At 45.0% G+C, this 17,789-nt stretch overlaps 1 protein-coding gene and 1 long non-coding RNA gene across 2 annotated transcripts in view; one reads left to right on the top strand and one right to left on the bottom strand.

The window, feature by feature from the left end:
- Positions 1–12,927, bottom strand: part of LOC135523362 (leucine-rich repeat transmembrane protein FLRT3-like) — a 43,725-nt gene extending 30,798 nt beyond the window's left edge. Inside the window, exon 1 of the mRNA XM_064949986.1 lies at positions 12,650–12,927. The gene's annotated coding sequence lies outside the window, so the exon portion shown is untranslated. The remainder of the gene's footprint in view (positions 1–12,649) is intronic.
- The window catches only part of LOC135523364 (uncharacterized), an 81,674-nt gene extending 66,798 nt beyond the window's left edge, over positions 1–14,876 (top strand). The window contains exon 3 of the long non-coding RNA XR_010452822.1: positions 14,584–14,876. This is a non-coding gene — a long non-coding RNA (uncharacterized LOC135523364). The remainder of the gene's footprint in view (positions 1–14,583) is intronic.
- The last annotated feature ends 2,913 nt before the right edge of the window (positions 14,877–17,789 follow it).

Below are 17,789 nucleotides of genomic sequence, written 5' to 3' on the forward strand. Positions count from 1 at the left end.
TGGTTAGAGTGTAGGGGCGGCAGCGTAGCCTAGTGGTTAGAGTGTAGGGGCGGCAGCGTAGCCTAGTGGTTAAAGTGTAGGGGCGGCAGCGTAGCCTAGTGGTTAGAGCTGTTGGACTAGTAACTGTAAAGAGTTTCAAGTTTAAATCCCCAAGCTGACAAGATATAAATTTGTCATTCTGCCCCTGAACAAATTTTTTTTAACTGACTTGTCTGGTTAAATAATGATGAAATGAATGTTCCATGGTGTTGAATAATCATCACGTCTGATTGATACGAAGGTACCAATGGATGTGGACGTCGCCTTTTACATTGTACAACCAGTTTATTGGTTGTAATTGCTAATTGGTTGTAATTGCTAATTGGGTAATTGTATGGTCCAGGGTGGTCAAGTTAATATTTACATTTACATTTAAGTCATTTAGCAGACGCTCTTATCCAGAGCGACTTACAAATATTATATAGGCCTACCTGTTTGAGCTCCTGATAAGACAGGTTAAGACAGGTTAAGACAGGTTACATTTGGTTTCTCAAGGGGAGGCTGTACAGTCTTGCCTTCGACCTATGTTACGACATACAACAGGTTAAGACAGGATAAGACAGGTTAAGACAGGTTAAGTCTGATACAGAGGCTATTTCTTTTGGGTTTATTGCCCTTGTATATTTGGTCAATCTAATACGTATATGTTGTATGATGTGGCTCTTTCACCATCGGATCACCAAGGCCTGTAAAAAATGTACACTCTGAGCACGTCAACTTGCCTTCTGCTGGTTTCATGTCCTTGCCAATGTTACATGGTCCCTATTTTACAGTTACATAGGTTAATCAAAATGTGTTGTAGACCAAATAATTAAAAGGATTGTCTGGTAGCAATAATAAATAGACAAAGATTTGAAGTTGAACAAGTCGTTGCATGTATAGATTTAGTTTTTTTACTTGACTTGACTTGAAAACTTGTGACTCGACTTGACTTGAAAACTTGTGACTCAAGTTGACTTGAAAACTTGTGACTCAAGTTGACTTGAAAACTTGAGACTCGACTTGACTTGAAAAGTTGTGACTCGACTTGACTTGCTGTTAGAATCCCCGACTTAGACTTGACTGGAGTCTTGACCAATTCTACTTGGGACTCGATTTCAGACTTGAACCTTGTGACTTGAGTAATAGTGAATTGTTCCCACCTCTTACCGTTAGTGTTCCCCAGTAGGGGACCTATCCTTCACGGTACAGAGAGATACAAGCTCTCTGGTCTATATATATATCTCTGGTCTGGCTGGCTGTTTTTAAACACGTTCACCTGGTTTCTCAACGAGTGGCCGAACTCTATTGTTCATTACAAGGCAAAAATGTTGGATATGTCCACAGGTTTGGATTAGGAGTTTAAATGTTTTAGTCAATTGATTTAATGTTTTTTTGGGGGGATGATGGATTTCTCTCCCTGTCACACTAAGAAGCTCCTCCTGCAGATGGCAGGAGATTTTCCGAAACACGACGAAACAGACTTGTGCTCCATTTAGTCTGGACTAGCAGTGTTAAATTGAGAATCCTGGTACACAAACACAGACACACACAGACACACACACACGCACACACACACACAGACACACACACACGCACACACACACACACACACACACACACACACACACACACACACACACACACACACACACACACACACACACACACACACACACACACACACACACACACACACACACACACACACACACACTGTTAACTCCAGCTAATTACCTTTAGGAAGAGGGAATGAGAGCGTGAGGGACAAACACAAAGCCACAGGACAGGGATAGTGTATAGCTTATAGCCACAGGACAGTGATAGCTTATAGCGTATAGCCACAGGACAGGGATAGCTTATAGCCACAGGACAGTGATAGCTTAGAGCGTATAGCCACAGGACAGTGATAGCTTATAGCCACAGGACAGGGATAGCTTATAGCGTATAGCCACAGGACAGTGATAGCTTATAGCCACAGGACAGGGATAGCTTATAGCGTATAGCCACAGGACAGTGATAGCTTATAGCCACAGGACAGGGATAGCTTATAGCGTATAGCCACAGGACAGTGATAGCTTATAGCGTATAGCCACAGGACAGTGATAGCTTATAGCCACAGGACAGTGATAGCTTATAGCTTATAGCCACAGGACAGGGATAGCTTATAGCCACAGGACAGTGATAGCGTATAGCTTATAGCCACAGGACAGGGATAGCTTATAGCTTATAGCCACAGGACAGTGATAGCTTATAGCTAATAGCCACAGGACAGGGATAGCTTATAGCTTATAGCCACAGGACAGGGATAGCTATAGCTTATAGCCACAGGACAGTGATAGCTTATAGCCACAGGACAGGGATAGCTATAGCTTATAGCCACAGGACAGTGATAGCTTATAGCCACAGGACAGGGATAGCTTATAGCTTATAGCCACAGGACAGGGATAGTGTATAGCGAATAGTGACAGGACAGGGATAGCTTATAGCGACAGGACAGTGATAGCTTATAGCGACAGGACAGTGATAGCTTATAGCTTATAGCCACAGGACAGGGATAGCTTAAAGCGACAGGACAGTGATAGCGTATAGCTTATAGCCACAGGACAGTGATAGCTTATAGCGTATAGCCACAGGACAGTGATAGCATATAGCGAATAGCGACAGGACAGTGATAGCTTATAGCTTATAGCCACAGGACAGGGATAGCTTATAGCCACAGGACAGTGATAGCTTATAGCTTATAGCCACAGGACAGGGATAGCTTATAGCTTATAGCCACAGGACAGGGATAGTGTATAGCCACAGGACAGTGATAGCTTATAGCTAATAGCCACAGGACAGTGATAGCGTATAGCTTATAGCCACAGGACAGTGATAGCTTATAGCTAATAGCCACAGGACAGTGATAGCATATAGCTTATAGCCACAGGACAGTGATAGCTTATAGCTTATAGCCACAGGACAGGGATAGCTTATAGCTTATAGCCACAGGACAGTGATAGCTATAGCTTATAGCCACAGGACAGTGATGACTTATAGCAAAAGAGATCAACACGCCTAAGTACACTTTAACTCTGGAATAACAAGGCCTGCATCCCAAATAGTATCATATTCCATATTTAGTGCACTAGAGCCCTATGGGCACTGTTCAGAAGTGGGGTATATAGGGAATCTAGTGCCGTTTGAGATGCACAAAAATTTCACAGCAAATACATGCATAGCATATTGTGGTAATACCTCATGGTGGTCTTCAACTAGTCAGCTTACAACTGATGCTGAGTCTTCCATTTTACATCTAGGAACATATCTATGCTTTTTACATCTAGGAAGATATCTATCTATTTTACATCTAGGACGATATCTATCCAGTTTAGGCAAAAGGAACCACAACTATAATATAATTTAGTCTTAGAATTCCCAGTATAATTTATTTTAGAATGTAGACTGTTTTTGATTTTGTTTCCTTTCTTCTTCTGGCTTTTATTTCAGAAGAACAGATTTTTTATTCTTTAGGATAAATAATAGATTGTTACTTTAGCCCCAGGCACCTTCACCAACTGTCTACATTTGTCACTATTCTAAGTTGTTGAGAGAGAAAGAGAAAAAGAGAGAATGAGAGAGAGTGAGTAAGAAGGGTTGCATAGGTCCTACTGTGGGTCTACTGGGACCCCCTGGGTCTTACCCAGGTTTACTGAGACATACTGGGTCTTACCCAGGCCTACTGAGACATACTGGGTCTTACCCAGGTCTACTGGAACCCCCTGGGTCTAACCCAGGTCTAATGGGACCCCCTGGGTCTTACCCAGGTCTACTGAGATATACTGGGTCTTACCCAGGTCTACTGGAACCCCCTGGGTCTTACCCAGGTCTTATGGGACCCCCTGGGTCTTACCCAGGCTTACTGAGACATACTGGGTCTTACCCAGGTCTACTGGAATCCCCTGGGTCTTACCCAGGTCTACTGGGACCCCCTGGGTCTTACCCAGGCCTACTGAGACATACTGGGTCTTACCCAGGCCTACTGAGACATACTGGGTCTTACCCAGGTCTACTGGAACCCCCTGGGTCTTACCCAGGCCTACTGAGACATACTGGGTCTTACCCAGGTCTACTGGAATCCCCTGGGTCTTACCCAGGTCTACTGAGACATACTGGGTCTTACCCAGGTCTACTGAACCCCTGGGTCTTACCCAGGTCTACTGAGACATACTGGGTCTTACCAAGACAAGAAAGAACATTCATGAAGGCATCTGAATTCACAGGGAGGGACAGGGACACTGGCAGGTTGCATTTCAGAGAGAGAATATATCATAGTTTGGTTTTGGTGTGTAGCCTCTCTACTGTTGGCTGGGATGAACAGATTACTGTTGCTGGCACAAGCGAGAGAGAGAGAGAGAGAGAGAGAGAGAGAGAGAGAGAGAGAGAGAGAGAGAGACAGAGAGAGAGACAGAGAGAGAGAGAGAGAGAGACAGAGAGAGAGAGAGAGAGAGAGAGAGAGGGAGAGAGGTCTGTGGAAGACGGGGGCCTCGCCATTGCAATTCTATGAAAGGAAGGAGAGATGGCTCTGTTGCTTGTAGCAGCTGCATGCTTTTTACCACATGGGGGTGGTAGGCACTGCAAGATGAGACGAACTAGCCGTGTGTGTGTGTGTGTGTGTGTGTGTGTGTGTGTGTGTGTGTGTGTGTGTGTGTGTGTGTGTGTGTGTGTGTGTGTGTGTGTGTGTGTGTGTGTGTGTGTGTGTGTGTGTGTGTGTGTGTGTGTGTGTGTGTGTGTCAATGGACTGGTGCTTGGCTGTCTGGGCTGTATCACCTGCCAAGGTATTGGAGAGACCACTGTTCTGAAGGAGAGCAGGCTTGGCATGAACGGCCAGGGTGGTGAGTTTAGCTTATTACACTGGAGGCCTTTTAGGCCTAGTTTCCATGTTGGACTCAAGCAAACAAGAGGAAAAGCTCATTTCCTTTCTTTTATCCTTATCCTCCTCTTCCCTTCACTCACTATAGTTCCCTCCAGTCTCCTTCTCTCTATGTTGCTCACTATAATTCCCTCCAGTCTCCTTCTCTCTATGTTGCTCACTATAATTCCCTCCAGTCTCCTTCTCTCTATGTTGCTCACTATAGTTCCCTCCAGTCTCCTTCTCTCTATGTTGCTCACTATAGTTCCCTTCAGTCTCCTTCTCTCTATGTTGCTCACTATAATTCCCTTCAGTCTTCTCTCTATGTCACTCACTATAGTTCCCTTCAGTCTCCTTCTCTCTATGTTGCTCACTATAGTTCCCTTCAGTCTCCTTCTCTCTATGTTGCTCACTATAGTTCCCTTCAGTCTCCTTCTCTCTATGTTGCTCACTATAGTTCCCTTCAGTCTCCTTCTCTCTATGTTGCTCACTATAGTTCCCTTCAGTCTCCTTCTCTCTATGTTGCTCACTATAATTCCCTCCAGTCTCCTTCTCTCTATGTTGCTCACTATATGTCTGCTCACTATAATTCCCTCCAGTCTCCTTCTCTCTATGTTGCTCACTATAGTTCCCTTCTCTCCTTCTCTCTATGTTGCTCATATAGTTCCCTTCAGTCTCCTTCTCTCTATGTTGCTCACTATAGTTAGGCTCCTTGTCTCTATGTTGCTCACTATAGTTCCCTTCAGTCCCCTTCTCTCTATTTGTTTAATTCCCTCCAGTCTCCTTCTCTCTTTGTCACTCACTATAGGATGTTGCTCACTATAGTTCCCTTCAAATCTCCTTCTCTCTATGAATTATGTTGCTCACCCCTCCAATGTTGTAAAGAGTCTCCTTCTCTCTATGTTGCTCACTATAGTTCCCTTCAGTCTCTTCTCTCTATGTTGCTCACTATACCCTTCAGTCTACTGCCTCACTATAGATCTCCTTGTCTCTATGTTGCAAAGGTCTCCTTCTCTCTATGTTGCTCACTATAGTTCCCTTCAGTCTCCTTCTCTCTATGTTGCTCACTATAGTTATGTTATGGATATTATTCTCAGTCCTTTGTCTAGATGACACGTCTGTATACCTGGTAACCTAGTAGACTCCAGCAATGGAGGTTCTTCTCTGTGAAAACCAATTGACCAGTGACTTTGCCCTGCGGAGGTCCACACAGCAGAACAAAAAAAATGGAATTGTTGGCTGTCCCCAGTTTTTTTTATTTAACTAGGTAATTCAGTTCGGAACAAATTAATATTTACAATGATGGCCTACCCTGGATGACTCTGTTCCAATTGTGCCCTGACCTATGGGACTCCAAATCACATCTGGTTGTGAAACAGCCTGGATTTGACCCAGGGTGTCTGTATTGATACCTCTAACACTGAGGTGCAGTGCCTTATACCCCTGCGCCACTTGGGGGCCCCAAGAGGAGACTCCTTTTTGGTGGTTCCAGGTTAAAACCTTTTGGAACACGGAACCAAAAGAGCTCTATCTGGAACCACAAGGGTTCTACCTGGAACCAAAACGGTTCTACCTGGAACCAAAAGGGTTCTACCTGGAACCAAAAGCGCTCTATCTGGAACCAAACGGGTTCTACCTGGAACCAAAATGTTTTTTTTATCTGGAACCAAAAGGGTTCTAACTGGAACCAAAAGGGTTCTACCTGGAACCAAAGGGGTTTTATCCAGAAGCAAAAAGGGTTTTATCTGGACGCAAAAAGGGGTTCTTCAAAGGGGAGAACCGAAGAAATATGTAAGGTTCTTGATAGCACCTGTTTTGTGTAGCTCTGTCCCCCTACCCTGTCTGACCAACTGATGTAAATAGACCAGCCTATGTATTCCACTGTCTATCTCCCAACTGTACAATAGCTCAATGTCAATAGCTCGTTTGCTACACTTATTTTTAATCAGTCATTAAAGGTACCTTTCAAGATATGCTTTCATGAGTCGAGCCCAGAACCATGTGTTGTTAAATAGAATGCTCTGGTGTAGACTGTTGAAATCAAGCCATTGGATATTGCAGTGAGGTTACCTATCAAAAACATCCTTGTATATGTGTAATCAGGGTGTATAGTGAAACCATAAGCCTCGACGTTGTTGAATTGATGCCCTATTTTTTTCTCATGTTTATCTGCCCCAAATAGTGGATTGGGGCCTTTTAACACCAATCACCAAGATCAATGGCTGAGTTTATTTCATCACTCCCATAGGTCTATACTCCTACTACACAAGCATGTGGATTGCTGCCCTAGATGGCTGTTAGCAAATATCCCCAATGACCTTCAATACACACATTTGAACAACTTTGATCGAAGGAGAGGAAACGTAACATTCCTTTCAAGTAGCCTTGTGATATTACCATCACGTGAAGTATTTGATCATATGAGATAAAGAGCCAATACAAATTCTTATTATCTGATCAGGGAACCTACATATTTAGTAGGTTAGGCAGAACGCTCGGGTTCAGTCACCTTGTGGTAATATTTGATTATTTGACCATGTTAGATATACAGCCTATATCCTTATTATGATAATCTGGAGGAAAAAGAGAAAATGCCAATTAACGGGGTATTTTGCATTCACACGGACTGCGCATCATCTAGCTAATGGTCACGCTACATACATTATGTTAATGGTTTACCGTTAGTGGGGGAATCTGCTTTAATGTAAAACTGTAAACATACGGAGGGGCAGGGTCGCCTAGTGGTTGGAGACAGGTAGCCTAGTGGTTAGAGACAGGTAGCCTAGTGGTTAGAGACAGGTAGCCTAGTGGTTAGAGACAGGTAGCCTAGTGGTTAGAGACAGGTAGCCTAGTGGTTAGAGACAGGTAGCCTAGTGGTTAGAGACAGGTAGCCTAGTGGTCAGAGACAGGTAGCCTAGTGGTTAGAGACAGGTAGCCTAGTGGTTAGAGACAGGTAGCCTAGTGGTCAGAGACAGGTAGCCTAGTGGTTAGAGACAGGTAGCCTAGTGGTCAGAGACAGGTAACCTAGTGGTTAGAGACAGGTAGCCTAGTGGTTAGAGACAGGTAACCTAGTGGTTAGAGACAGGTAGCCTAGTGGTTAGAGACAGGTAGCCTAGTGGTTAGAGACAGGTAGCCTAGTGGTCAGAGACAGGTAACCTAGTGGTTAGAGACAGGTAGCCTAGTGGTTAGAGACAGGTAGCCTAGTGGTTAGAGACAGGTGGCTTAGTGGTTAGAGACAGGTATCCTAGTGGTTAGAGACAGGTAGCCTAGTGGTTAGAGACAGGTAGCCTAGTGGTTAGAGATAGGTAGCCTAGTGGTTAGAGACAGGTAGCCTAGTGGTTAGAGACAGGTATCCTAGTGGTTAGAGACAGGTAGCCTAGTGGTTAGAAACAGGTAGCCTAGTGGTTAGAGACAGGTAGCCTAGTGGTTAGAGACAGGTATCCTAGTGGTTAGAGACAGGTAGCCTAGTGGTTAGAGACAGGTAGCCTAGTGGTTAGAGACAGGTAGCCTAGTGGTTAGAGACAGGTAGCCTAGTGGTTAGATACAGGTAGCCTAGTGGTTAGAGACAGGTAGCCTAGTGGTCAGAGACAGGTAGCCTAGTGGTCAGAGACAGGTAGCCTAGTGGTTAGAGACAGGTAGCCTAGTGGTTAGAGACAGGTAGCCTAGTGGTTAGAGACAGGTAGCCTAGTGGTTAGAGACAGGTAGCCTAGTGGTTAGAGACAGGTAGCCTAGTGGTCAGAGCAGGTAGCCTAGTGGTTAGAGACAGGTAGCCTAGTGGTTAGAGCAGGTAGCCTAGTGGTCAGAGACAGGTAGCCTAGTGGTTAGAGACAAGTAGCCTAGTGGTTAGAGACAGGTAGCCTAGTGGTTAGAGACAGGTAGCCTAGTGGTTAGAGACAGGTAGCCTAGTGGTTAGAGACAGGTAGCCTAGTGGTTAGAGACAGGTAGCCTAGTGGTTAGAGACAGGTCGCCTAGTGGTTAGAGCAAGTAGTCTAGTGGTTAGAGACAGGTAGCCTAATGGTTAGAGACAGGTAGCCTAGTGGTTAGAGACAGGTAGCCTAGTGGTTAGAGCAGGTAGCCTAGTGGTTAGAGACAGGTAGCCTAGTGGTTAGAGCAGGTAGCCTAGTGGTTAGAGACAGGTGGCCTAGTGGCCAGAGCAGGTAGCCTGGTGGTTAGAGACAGGTAGCCTAGTGGTTAGAGACAGGTAGCCTAGTGCTTAGAGCAGGTAGTCTAGTGGTTAGAGACAGGTAGCCTAGTGGTTAGAGCATGTTGCCTAGTGGTTAGAGACATGTAGCCTAGTGGTTAGAGACAGGTAGCCTAGTGGTTAGAGCAGGTAGCCTAGTGGTTAGAGACAGGTAGCCTAGTGGTTAGAGCAGGTAGCCTAGTGGTTAGAGACAGGTAGCCTAGTGGTTAGAGCAGGTAGCCTAGTGGTTAGAGCAGGTAGCCTAGTGGTTAGAGACAGGTAGCCGAGTGGTTAGAGCAGGTAGCCTAGTGGTTAGAGCTGGTAGCCTAGTGGTTATAGCAGGTAGCCTAGTGGTTAGAGACAGGTAGCCTAGTGCTTAGAGCAGGTAGCCTAGTGGTTAGAGACAGGTAGCCTAGTGGTTAGAGACAGGTAGCCTAGTGGTTAGAGCAGGTAGCCTAGTGGTTAGAGACAGGTAGCCTAGTGGTCAGAGCAGGTAGCCTAGTGGTTAGAGACAGGTAGCCTAGTGGTCAGAGCAGGTAGCCTACTGGTTAGAGACAGGTAGCCTAGTGGTCAGAGCAGGTAGCCTAGTGGTTAGAGCAGGTAGCCTAGTGGTTAGAGACAGGTAGCCTAGTGGTCAGAGCAGGTAGCCTAGTGGTTAGAGACACTTAGCCGAGTCATTAGAGACAGGTAGCCTAGTGGTCAGAGCAGGTAGCCTAGTGGTTAGAGTCAGGTAGCCGAGTGGTTAGAGACAGGTAGCCTAGTGGTTAGAGTCAGGTAGCCGAGTGGTTAGAGCAGGTAGCCTAGTGGTAAGAGACATGTTGCCTAGTGGTCAGAGCAGGTAGCCTAGTGGTAAGAGACAGGTAGCCTAGTGGTTAGAGACAGGTGGCCAAATGGTTAGAGACAGGTGGGTTAGTGGTTAGAGACAGGTAGTCTTGTGGTTAGAGACAGGTGGCCTAGTGGTTAGAGACAGGTAGCCTAGTGGTTAGAGACAGGTGGCCAAATGGTTAGAGACAGGTGGGTTAGTGGTTAGAGACAGGTAGCCTAGTGGTTAGAGACAGGTAGCCTAGTGGTTAGAGACAGGTGGCCAAATGGTTAGAGACAGGTGGCCAAATGGTTAGAGACAGGTGGCTTAGTGGTTAGAGACAGGTGGCCTAGTGGTTAGAGACAGGTAGCCTAGTGGTTAGAGTCAGGTAGCCGAGTGGTTAGAGCAGGTAGCCTAGTGGTAAGAGACATGTTGCCTAGTGGTCAGAGCAGGTAGCCTAGTGGTAAGAGACAGGTAGCCTAGTGGTTAGAGACAGGTGGCCAAATGGTTAGAGACAGGTGGGTTAGTGGTTAGAGACAGGTAGTCTTGTGGTTAGAGACAGGTGGCCTAGTGGTTAGAGACAGGTAGCCTAGTGGTTAGAGACAGGTGGCCAAATGGTTAGAGACAGGTGGGTTAGTGGTTAGAGACAGGTAGCCTAGTGGTTAGAGACAGGTAGCCTAGTGGTTAGAGACAGGTGGCCAAATGGTTAGAGACAGGTGGCCAAATGGTTAGAGACAGATGGCCAAGTGGTTAGAGACAGGTGGCCCAGTGGTTAGAGCAGGTAGCCTTGTGGTTAGGGACAGGTGGCCTAGTGGTTGGAGTGTTGATCTAGTAACAGGAAGCTGACAAGTTCAAATCCCTGAGCTGACAAGGTAAAAAAAATAATTCTGCCCCTGAACAATGCAGTTAACCCACTGTTCCCTGGTAGGCTGTCATTGAAAATAAGACTTTGTTCTTACCTGACTTGCCGAGGTAAATAAAAAAAAATGTCATCGCATCTATCAGGTAATACAAGTGTTATCATCTCAACGGCTTTTTCCCGCTGGACACTTATGGATACCGGAGGCTGTAGATCATTATCTTAATGAGTGATTGATCGGGTCATGAACGAGTTATTATATTGCCACTAGTTTATCACTATTTTATAGAGTATTATACGAAATGGAGGTCGGCGTGAAAATCGTTGTGCGTTGTTTGAGTGGGCTGGTAGGCTGGAGAGAGATCCACTGCGAGATGCGATATGAGAGCGCTCCGGGTATGTGGCAATGAATGGCATGCGGAGAGGAACACACCACACATCAAAACGTGGCTTGCTTCGGGGCTTCCCCACTGGTCAAAACCGGGTTGAATCAATGCTGTTCACACGTCATTTGAACCATCAACAACAAACAAACAAAATGTGATGACGTTGAATCGACGTCGAAAACGGATAGGATTTGCAAAAAGTAATTCACTTTTAATTCAAAAAGGGAATTTCCTATTTTTTTCACCCAACTTTTAACCTAAATCCAATGAGAGGGTGACATTTTTGGTTGATATCACGTTAGATTCCCATTTATAGACAACTCAACCAAATGTAAATCAAAACTAGGCGTTGGACCCCCTAACCTCCTTTGTGGTGAAAACACACACAGGCAACCCCCCCCCCTAAAGTGAACAGGGGAGCTGAACCTTGGCGCTGAGCTTGTTGTGGCTGTAGGAGGAGAGCAGAGGGGAAACAAACACCCACCGGCAGGGAGAGATGCATTTCGCGGAGTTTTCCCACCGGTTCATCTGCCCTCAGTGTCAAACCTCCGCTCTCCCTCTCTCCCGGATCAACGTAGGAATGTCAGACACTCACCGGGGTGTCTTCCAGCTCCTCCAAAGCTTCCTGCCGACAAGAGGCTTAGTTGCTTAGACCGCGATTAGTGTTTTATGTATTTCCATCTCCACGATGAATGATATTCTCTCTGCGCCCTCGGTATCTATCCCTCAGTAGGCTATCCATGAGGAATGTTAAATATATCGCAGTGAATAAGGGAGGGTAAGATCCCTGTTGTTCCCCCTCCGCTGGGGAGTTGGAGCGTTTCCAGTCGGCGAGCCGTTATCGGAGCGGCATTGGGGAGTGGGTCTCTGTGTTTGGTACTTGCAATGCGGACAGAGGGACAGACGGAGAACAATGCTGCATTGCCACCAGAGCTGCTACTTTCTCTCCGAACGTTTCGTCGGCGAAGCTGCACGTAAATACACGTCTAGTAAAAGTAGTCTTTGTGTAGGCTATTGGAAAGTCAGGTAGTGTATTATTAAAATGAAGAATAGTGAGGAATAGTATTTTTTTATTTATTTTATCTATAGATCTAAAATGAAATATTACGAACATTTTTTTAACTCTTTTCAGAACCAACTTCATGTTGCTGTTATGAGCTCTTTGTGATTGAATTATATTATTTATAAATATATTATTATTTCATTTTTTTTCTGTGATTTGGTGTAAAACGCTTTACTCTCTCACCTTCAACTAAAAAAAAAGATAATTAAAAAAACATTTGATTGTGATTGAAAACCTATAACCTATTGACGAAGGAATTAAAACGGAGCTGCAGAATAACTTGATGATGGAAATGTAGAAACATGTCCTCATTTGAAATCACCAGAAATAGATTCCTTCAAATCTGCTCACTTTTCTATTTCCTTCCTTAGAAAAAAGGGGGGAGGGATACAGGAAAATAAAGAGCGATAGGGAAAATAACCTCTGCATTAAATAAAATACACTTACCTCTTGAATCAACACACACACAAAAAGGAAAGAAAAAACAAAACACAAAATAAATATCCTCGCTAGAAAAGCAAACAGAAAAGTCCGAATATATTCCAATAGAGAATATCTTCAGATCCAAAAAGCCCAGTCTTGAACCCCAACCGAATGGTATCCGTTCTGTAGACTGAAGCAGCAGCACTGGTCTGGTTTACTGGTCGTGAAAAGACACTCCAGTCTTCTGGCTGTGGTAAGGAACCCAGGAACGTATTACAGGCAGGACAGATCGCTTGGGCAGAGCGCACTACAAGTGTGAATTTACATCATCCTCTAGCCCTGCATCCATAGAGCTGGATAGATTTCAACTTGGGGAGGGGCCTCGCTCGCTCTCTTTCACTCACTCTTTCTCTCTCTCCTGCTTGCTCCCTGTTCCCCTTTGCCCCTCTCTCTCTCGCTCCCTGTCTCTCCCTCTCTCAATTCAATTCAAGGGGCTTTATTGGCATGGGAAACACATGTTAACATTTTCCAAAGCAAGTGAAGTAGATTATAAACAAAAGTGTAATGAGCAAAACAACTTGACAGTACTTTTTACACTCACAAAGGTTCCAAAAGAATATAGACATTTCAAATGTCATATTATGTGCAAATAGTTCAAGTACAAAAGGGAAAATAAATAATCTGTGTAATCTGAAGGAAATAATAGTAGAACCTAATATGGTCATACATTGAGGTTAGGAAGTGGAGCTGTGTAATCTGAGGAACCTAATATGGTCATAATTGAGGTTAGGAAGTGGAGTAGAACCTAATATGGTCATACATTGAGGTTAGGAAGTGGAGATGTGTAATATGAGGAGGTTAAATAATAGTAGAAACCTAATATGGTCATACATTGAGGTTGGAGATGTGTAATCTGTAATAGTAGAACCTAATATGGTCATACATTGAGGTTAGTGGAGATGTGTAGTCTGGGGAAATAATAGTAGAACCTAATATGGTCATACATTGAGGTTAGGAAGTGGAGCTGTGTAATATGAGGGAAATAATAGTAGAACCTAATATGGTCATACATTGAGGTTAGGAAGTGGAGCTATGTACAGTGTACAAATGGTTAAAGGACACAAGATAAAATAAATAAGCATAAATATGGGTTGTATTTACAATGGTGTTTGTTCTTCACTGGTTGCCCTTTTCTCATGGCAACAGGTCACAAATATTGCTGCTGTGATGGCAATGATGATGAAAATTGGGTTTGTTTTCAAATTCTTTGTTGATCTGTGTAATCTGAGGGAAATATGTGTCTCTAATATGGTCATACATTGGGCAGGAGGTTAGGAAGTGCAGCTCAGTTTCCACCTCATTTTGTGGGCAGTGTGCACATAGCCTGTCTTCTCTTGAGAGCCATGTCTGCCTATGGCGGCCTTTCTCAATAGCAAGGCTATGCTCACTGAGTCTGTACATAGTCAAAGCTTTCCTTAAATTTGGGTCAGTCAGGTATTCTGCCACTGTGTACTCTCTGTTTAGGGCCAAATAACATTCTTGTTTGCTCTGTTTTTCTGTTAATTCTTTCCAATGTGTCAAGTAATTATCTTTTTGTTTTCTCATGATTTGGTTGGGTCTAATTGTGTTGTTGTCCTGGGGCTCTGAGGGCTCTGTTTGTGTTCATGTTGTAGAATGTAACAACTCTCTTCTGGATTTTGATAATTAGCAGGTATCGTCCTAATTCTGCTCTGCATGCATTATTTGGTGATTTACACGGAGGATATTTTTGTAGAATTCTGAGTCTCAATTTGGTGTTTGTTCCATTTTGTGAGTTCTTGGCTGGAACCAAGATGATGATATTATCTCTCTCTCTCTCTCTCTCACTCTCACTCTCACTCTATCTCTCTCTCTCTCTCTCTCTCCCTCTCTCTCTCTCTCTCTCTCTCTCTCTCTCTCTCTCTCTCTCTCTCTCTAAGTTTGGCCACTAGGGGGAGTGGAAGAAAAGGAGATGACATCAGGGATAAATTACAAAATACCCTGAAGACCAACGTATCAAAATAAAATGTAAAATACTTTTGCAAATTATTGTAGGTTATTAAAATATATGTTTAAAAAAAATACATTTGCAAGTAGCCGGTCAATCAATAACATTCCCAGTAAAAGTTACAGAAACGTGAAGTGAAATGTGTTGTTTATTTAGTTGAATTCAATAAGAAAATGAAGCTACCCTTGACCCGCCTGCCTCGTGTGTGTGTGTGTGTGTGTGTGTGTGTGTGTGTGTGTGTGTGTGTGTGTGTGTGTGTGTGTGCTGGTGTGTGTGTGTGTGTGTGTGTGTGTGTGTGTGTGTGTGTGTGTGTGTGTGTGTGCTGGTGTGTGTGTGCTGGTGTTGTTTATCTACCTTAGTTGAATTCACTAAGATCATCCCCCTAAATGAACAAAATGTAAATGTATATGTGAAAATGAACAATTGCAAAGCACACTGGGTATTATTATTGGCCTTGTTTAGGGGCAGAGCTCATTAGAATAATACTCAGCATGCTTTGCAAGTGTTCATTTATACATATACACTTATATTTTGTTCCTTTAGCAGACGGTCTTATCATTACCACACTTCAGACTTCTGATACAAATGTAGGATGAAAGGGTGTTGTGAACCGCAATAAAGAAATGGCACAGAACATTATTTTGTATTTTGAAAATATAAATTACAGCTTTCGAAAGTATCTTGTTCCAAAATACATTGGCGTGTCGTTCAGCCCAGTGTAAAACAACATACAAAATACTCAGATGTAATTAAAATACATTTGAAAAATCATTTGTAAAATCATGTGAGAGAAATTACTGTCCATCTCTGGAGGATATTCTGACCCTTACAGGTGTGTTGTGTGTGTAAACCACAGTCAGAAAATGACGCTGTGTTCATTGCCTTGGCAGAGGGAGGGAAAGGAAGAGAGAACTATGTTCATTGCCTTGGCAGAGGGAGGGAAAGGAAGAGAGAACTATGTTCATTGCCTTGGCAGAGGGAGGGAAAGGAAGAGAGAACTATGTTCATTGTCTTGGCAGAGGGAGGGAAAGGAAGAGAGAACTATGTTCATTGTCTTGGCAGAGGGAGGGAAAGGAAGAGAGAACTATGTTCATTGCCTTGGCAGAGGGAGGGAAAGGAAGAGAGAACTATGTTCATTGCCTTGGCAGAGGGAGGGAAAGGAAGAGAGGAAGGGAGAACTATGTTCATTGCCTTGGCAGAGGGAGGGAAAGGAAGAGAGAACTATGTTCATTGTCTTGGCAGAGGGAGGGAAAGGAAGAGAGAACTATGTTCATTGTCTTGGCAGAGGGAGGGAAAGGAAGAGAGAACTATGTTCATTGCCTTGGCAGAGGGAGGGAAAGGAAGAGAGAACTATGTTCATTGCCTTGGCAGAGGGAGGGAAAGGAAGAGAGAACTATGTTCATTGTCTTGGCAGAGGGAGGGAAAGGAAGAGAGGAAGGAGAACTATGTTCATTGCCTTGGCAGAGGGAGGGAAAGGAAAAGATAACTATGTTCATTGTCTTGGCAGAGGGAGGGAAAGGAAGAGAGAACTATGTTCATTGCCTTGGCAGAGGGAGGGAAAGGAAGAGAGAACTATGTTCATTGTCTTGGCAGAGGGAGGGAAAGGAAGAGAGGAAGGGAGAACTATGTTCATTGCCTTGGCAGAGGGAGGGAAAGGAAGAGAGAACTATGTTCATTGCCTTGGCAGAGGGAGGGAAAGGAAGAGAGAACTATGTTCATTGCCTTGGCAGAGGGAGGGAAAGGAAGAGAGAACTATGTTCATTGCCTTGGCAGAGGGAGGGAAAGGAAGAGAGAACTATGTTCATTGCCTTGGCAGAGGGAGGGAAAGGAAGAGAAGAAACTATGTTCATTGCCTTGGCAGAGGGAGGGAAAGGAAGAGAGAACTATGTTCATTGCCTTGGCAGAGGGAGGGAAAGGAAGAGAGAACTATGTTCATTGCCTTGGCAGAGGGAGGGAAAGGAAGAGAGGAGGGGATTGGAGGTTTTACCCTTATAAAGATAAAGAGAGAAACAAGAGGAGATATGAGGAGGGAGTGAAGGAGAGAGAGATATGGAGGTAGGGACGGAGAGAGAGATGTGGAGGGAGGGAAGGAGAGAGAGATGTGGAGGTAGGGACGGAGGAGGAGAGATGAGGAGGGACAGAAGGAGAGAGAGATGTGGAGGGAGGGAAGAAGAGAGAGATGTGGAGGGACAGAGAGAGATGTGGAGGAAGGGAAGGAGAGAGAGATGTGGAGGGAGGGACGGAGAGACAGATGTGGAGGGAGGAGGAGAGAGAGATGTGGAGGTAGGGACGGAGGAGGAGAGATGAGGAGGGAGAGAAGGAGAGAGAGATGTGGAGGGAGGGAAGGAGAGAGAGATGTGGAGGTAGGGATGGAGGAGGAGAGATGAGGAGGGAGAGAAGGAGAGTGAGATGTGGAGGGAGGGAAGGAGAGAGAGATGTGGAGGTAGGGACGGAGGAGGAGAGATGAGGAGGGAGAGAAGGAGAGAGAGATGTGGAGGGAGGGAAGGAGAGAGAGATGTGGAGGGAGGGAAGGAGAGAGAGATGGGGAGGGAGGGAAGGAGAGAGATGAGGAGGGAGGGAAGGAGAGAGATGAGGAGGGAGGGAATGAGAGAGAAAGATGTGGAGGGAGTACAACAGAGTTTGAGGAGGGACTTATCTTAGAATTTCTTCTTAGGGAAGGAGAGAGCCGAGATGTTGATCAACGGAGGAGGAGAGATGATCGAGGGAGAGAAGGAACGTAGATGCCCAGCAGCTAGCTAAGGAGCTAGAGAGATCCATGTGGAGGTAGGGACTGAGAGAGACTGAGGAGGGAGGGAAGGAGAGACGATGAGGAGGGAGGGAAGTGTCAGCTGAGGAGGGAGGGAGGAGTCTTCGCTGTGGAGGGTATCCAAGGATAAGAGTGTGAGGAGGGAGGGAGAGTGTGAGATGTGGAGGGAGGGAAGAAGATCTTGAGGAGTTAGGGAAGGAGAGAGATTTGGAGGGGAGGGAAGGGGAGAGAGATGAGGAGGGAGGGAAGGAGAGAGAGATGTGGAGGGAGGGAAGGAGGAGGAGAGATGAGGAGGGAGAGAAGGAGAGAGAGATGTGGAGGGAGGGAAGGAGAACTCCAACTAGGGTCAAGGAGAGATGAGGAGGGAGGGA

This window comes from Oncorhynchus masou, chromosome 31 (genome assembly GCF_036934945.1).
Source record: "Oncorhynchus masou masou isolate Uvic2021 chromosome 31, UVic_Omas_1.1, whole genome shotgun sequence".
NCBI lineage: Eukaryota > Metazoa > Chordata > Actinopteri > Salmoniformes > Salmonidae > Oncorhynchus > Oncorhynchus masou.